Consider the following 6,000-nt stretch of genomic DNA (forward strand, 5'->3'; position numbering starts at 1 on the left):
AGTGAAAGAGGGAATATAAGCTCCATGAGAACAGAGATCTTGATTTATCCACCTTTGTATTCTCAGGTCCTAAAGCAGTGGTTCTCAACCTTCTGGCCCTTTAAATACAGTTCCTCATATTGTGACCCGATGATAAAATTATTTCATTGCTACTTCATAACTGTGATGTTGCTACTGTTATGAATCGCAATGTAAATATCTGATATGCAGGATGGTCTTAGGTGACCCCTGTGAAAGGGTCGCTCGACTGCCAAAGGGGTCGCGACCCACAGGTTGAGAACCGCTGACCTAAAGTAATGCCTGACACCTAGTAGTTGTTCATTAAATAAGTGTTGCATTAAATGGTAATGATGGGAAAAAACTAGGTTTGAATATAGGCTCTGACATTTTCTAGTTGTGGAATATTGGACAAGTACATAAGTTCTCTGGTCCTCAGTTTCTTCATCAGTAAAAGGAATAATTTATTCTCTTTTTCCAGTGGGGTGTGTGTTTTTAACACCTTCCAGCACCAGGTGGCCTACAATTTCAATTCCAACACTATCTACCTGGATAAGGGCTCAGTCCTACAAGACTGACGAGAATGAAGTTGGGTCTGTGACACCCATCAACCCCCTTAACATGACCTTAGCAAGTCCAGGTCACCTATGCCTCTCTGTCTGAGAGGCTGTAGATCTGACCTTTATGAGGCTGCTTACAACATGGTAGCTGGCTTTATCAAAGTGAGCAAGTCAGAGAGTGCCAGTAAGAAAAGTCACAAACTTTTATAACCTAATTTTGGAAGAGTTATCCCACCAGTTTTCTTGTGTTCTATTAATTAAAAGCAAGTCCCTTTAGTGAACCAGGATGCAGGCTCTCAACAGACATCAAATCTTCTGGCACCTTGATCTTGGACTTCTCAGTCTCCAAAAGAACTGAGAAATAAACTTGTGTTGATTTTTTTTTTAAGGATAGCTAGATACAGCCCACATTCAGGAGGAGAGAGTATGACACAAAGGCATGAATACCAGGAGGTAGAGATTATCACTGTGAGCCGTTTTAGGAGGCTGCCTCCTGCATTCTCAGAGTGTTCAAGTTGCTTATCCAGTTTTACAAAGCTAACAAGTAGCAATCCGAAATTCAAAATCACATCTGCCCGACTACAAAGCCCAGTGTTTTTATCTATTACTCTTTCCCAATGCATACATAGGAATAATGTCAAGTTAGCATAAACTTGTTTGGAATAAATCTAGTGTTAAAAGTCTGTTTGTTCTTGTCCTGGTTGGATGGCTGAGTTGGTTGGAGCATCGCCCCACACACCAAAAAGATTGTGGGTTTGATTCCCAGTGAGGGCACATACCTAGGTTGCAGGTTTGATACCCATTCAGAGCGAGTATGGAAGGCAACCAATTGGTATTTCTCTCTCACGTTGATGTTTCTTTCTCTCTCCCTCCCCCCCTTTCTCTCTAAAATCAATAAAACATATCCTTGGGTATTTTTTTTAAAAATTTGTTCTCTAGGATAGTAAAGCCATTTCCTTCCTAATTGTTTTTCTAGGATCATTCATCTCAATCACTTTCTTTTTTTAAAAAATATATATATTTTTTAAATATATTTTATTGATTTTCTACAGAGACGAAGGGAGAGAGATAGAGAGTTAGAAATATCAATGAGAGAGAAACATCGATTAGCTGCCTCCTGCACATCTCCTACTGGGGATGTGCCCGCAACCCAGGTACATGCCCTTGACTGGAATCGAACCTGGGACCTTTCAGTCCGCAGGCTGACGCTCTATCCACTGAGCCAAACCGGTTTCGGCTTTTTTAAAATATATTTTATTGATTTTTTACAGAGAGGAAGGGAGAGAGATAGTTAGAAACATCGATGAGAGAGAAACATCGATCAGCTGCCTCTTGCACACCCCCTACTGGGGATGTGCCTGCAACCAAGGTACATGCCCTTGACCAGAATCGAACCTGGGACCCTTCAGTCCGCCGACACTCTATCCACCAAGCCAAACCAGTTAGGGCCCAATCCCTTTCTTAATGACAGTGAGACAGTAAGCCAGTACCAGTGGAATAGGAAGACAGACAGATAGCTGAACAAACTGACCAAGCAATTTACAGCCAGATACAGAATGTAACCTCCAGCCTATAGATAACCTCTAGGCTTCAGTTGTATTTCAGCTCCACGCCCAGAAAAGCAGCAAAACCAGGTGGGCCAGCTTCTATGACTAAAGACCCCTGCCCTGGCACTGACCAGTCAGTAGAGATCACCACCCTGAAAGGACACACCTGGAAAACTGATGAATATTCTGCTGAATCCTTCCCCTGAGACCTCACCTAAGATTCCTGCCTGGCAGAGAGATAAAAACCATCAAGATATAGGACCCAGCTCATGCCCTTTCCCTCTGGGGAGCATGTCCACACCTTCCCGTTCTCCCTCTTCTGCCCCGACAAGTACACATCTCCTAAACTCTAAAGGTCATCATAAGACTTGGAACCAGGGTAGCAGTGGGCAGCAACAGCTTGTCCACGCTACTCCCTGAACCTTCAAGGCTCCCTTTTCTCTGGCTTCCCAGTGAGCTAAAGCAACCCAGCCTAGGCTCTCCTGTTGCTTCTGTGCTAAGTCCTTCCTTGTTTCAGTGCCCCCAGCTTTAGTAAATGTACGTACTCTCAATCACCTGGATTCATGCTGTGAAATTTTTCCTACACATGCACTACTGGCTGGCCTGACCCTAGGCAGACCAGCTCAGGGCCAGGTCCTCTGGTAACAATAGCACAAGTTAAACCTTTTTCATTCTTGGTCCACGGTACTATAAATTACAAATTTTAGTAATATCAGAATTTTTATTTTTAAATTTGCCCTGGCCAAGTAGCTCAGTTGGTTAAAGCGTAGTCCCAGTACACCAAGGTTGTGGGTACAGTCCCTGGTCAGGACACATATAAGAGTCAACCAATGGTCCAGCCGGTGTGTTTCAGTGGTTGACCATCAATCTATGAACCAGGAGGTCACATTCGATTCCCAGTCAGAGCACATGCCTGGATTGTGGGCTCGATCCCCAGTAGGGAGCGTGCAGGAGGCAGCCAATCAATAATTCTCATCATTGATGTTTCTATCTCTCCCTCTCTTTTTCTCTCTGAAATCAATAAAAAAATTTTTTTAAAAAAATCAACCAAGGAATGCATAGGTGAATGGAAGAACAATTCAGTGTGTTTTCTCTCCTCTCTCTCTCTCTCTCTCTCTCTCTCTCTCTCTCTCTCTCTCCCCCTCCCTCCCTCCCTCCCTCCCCCCTTCTATCCTTCTCTCTCTCAAATAAATAAAATAAAATCATACAAAATGTAAATTGCCTCTCAGCAAGACCATAAGAAAAATAATCTGATAGACACATTAGTGTTACTAATAACCTGGAAAGCGTATTTTTCTTTTGTTAATTTATTCACAGTTTAGTAGGGGAGAGCATAGCCATTTGTAAATGAACAATAAAGGTATACATAGGAGCTATGTAAATTCATAGAAAAATATGGTTAACTTATGAATCAAAGTGGGGGAAAAATACTCTTTGAGTCTTGAAGCATGAATCTGAACTTACCAGATGACCTAGGCACAGAGTTTTGTTTTGTTTTTAAAAGCATGGCCCAAGATTTTTGGAGCCCAAGATTACCAGCAGATTTGGAATTTTGAGAATCCCTGAAAGTGAGAATGCAGATAGGATCAGATTAGCAGACCAAGAATCAGATTTCAAACTGAGAGGCAATGGATACAGGGTATTGGGAGAGTCAGGGAGGGTGAAGGGCGTAATGTCTTAGAGCAACCATAGAGGGTAACTTGGAAATGGAATTTGAAACCTCTGGTTGAATTGACTTCTCCCTCCACTCATCCTTCAAAGCTAAGGGTATCCTGGAATGATTTGCCTGAAGGCTGACATAGTGACTCCAGAAACTTGGGGCAGTTTCCCATCAGGCAGTACCCCAGGTAGCTTCATCCAGGAAAGGAAGCCTAATTTCACACCCAGAATATTAACCACTGGCATGTCCTGTTTAAGATTACATATTATCCGTCCCTCACAATAACCAGAGAAAACTGTGATAATAGAAACAGCATCATGCACAGAACAAGTAATACCAAGATGAGAACAAAATTAAAAACCACTAAATACCCAAGGAAGACCAATACCATGAAAGGGTGGTACCAATCAACAAAAGAAAGAATACTCAAGCAAATAGTTATTAGAGTAAACAGAGGAGGATCTTGGAAATAATAATTATAATACTTATTTAGTGGAATTTATATTGGGTGTAGTGTTAGGCATTGTTCTAAGCATCTTACATGTTTTTTTATTTAATTCTTATACAGAATCTCCCGAGGAATATGAGAGAAGGTTGCATCTAACTTTTATATAAAAGGATGAGTTGAAGATTATTCAAATTAAAAGATGGTTTAAACAGCAAGTGGACTTTGATGAATAGAAAATTAGCAAAACTGGAAGAATAAGATGAAGAATTATACCAAAAGAACACAGATATCTGGGGAAAGGTGATTTAAGAAACAAGATAAATCCAGAGATTTCAGTATCTCTCTCATAGTTCCAAAGAAGAGATAAAAGATAATTTTAGGGCAGCAAAATTGAAAAAATGATAGAAGACAAATTTCTGTTATGGCTAGTGTAATTCAGAAGAAATTCTTAATGTCATTTGTATTTTAAAAAAATCAAACAGTATATAAATGTATTTTTTATTGTCCAGTTGCATCTAAAACTTCATCACTATTTTATGTATTTCTAAGTTATATATTTTGTATGTTTTCATGATAATTTTGCTTTTAATTTTAATTTAAAATAGCTTCTAATTTTGAAATTTAGACACAGAAAAGTTGCAAAAATAATACAAATGCCTTTCACCTAGCTTCCTATAATGTTAATCTTTCATATAATCATAGAAAATTAATAAATTAACTTTAGTACTATAGTACTATATTATTAACTAAACTACGAATATACCTTATATAAACTAGAAGGAAAAACAAGTCAATGGGAATGATACAGGGTGGAACAAAAGCAGGTTTACAGCCCTGGCTGGTGTAACTCCGTTGGTTGAACACTGTCCCATGCACCAAGAGGTCTTTGGTTTGATTCCTGGTCTGGGCACATACCCAGGTTTCAGGTTCAATCCCCAGTGGGGGGCTGGAGGGGGAGGCAGCAGATCAGTGTTTCTCTTTCTCTCTCTCCCCCTTCCTCTTTCTAAAATCAATAAAAACATATTTTTTAAAATAGGTATACAGTTATAAGTATGCAAAACACAGGATTTATTCTTGTATTATAATGTATCAATGATTATATTACTTTCCATACAAAGAACTGTAAACCTACTTTTGCCCCATCCTGTATATACAAAACAGAACAAAGGAGATGGGTAGCTACTACATCCTCATTTCAACAACTGGTCTTGAGTCTCTGTTGAAAACATCCTTCCATCATCTGGTTTCATATTCATTTTGCCAGCGCCTACAGTTGGTTGAGGTTTTCACGTGAATCGGCAATATTAGGAGGTGACCCAAAGCATCCCCTGGGTTCAAACATTCTCATCCTTGCTCCATTAAGTGGCAGTAATCAGATTTTCCTTTTTTATCAAGGAATAATCTTACCAACCTACACTGTAACCTCTTTGTTCCCCTATGGTTTCAATGTTACAAAGAACCCAAAATAAAGTATAAACTTCCAGCTAAGTAGAACCATTGTCGGATTTTCTGGGAAGACCATTCCTCCCTTGGATACTAGGACCTTTAAATTGGCAACGCTCGAACTTGTGGGAATAGAAAGCAAAACATTTTATGAGTACATCACCATGTTTAAATTGGCAAAGCTCAAACTTGTGGAAATAAAAAGCAAAAACATTTTAGGGGTAAGTCACTATGTATAATAATGGAAGTATCTAACTCACCCCAGTATTGTAGATAAGGGAGAAGCAGCACTCTATATTAGTTGCTATTTCGCAGCATGTAATGCTATAAGACAGGAGTTGGCAA

Source organism: Myotis nattereri, assembly GCF_964212035.1.
Source record: "Myotis nattereri genome assembly, chromosome: 9".
NCBI lineage: Eukaryota > Metazoa > Chordata > Mammalia > Chiroptera > Vespertilionidae > Myotis > Myotis nattereri.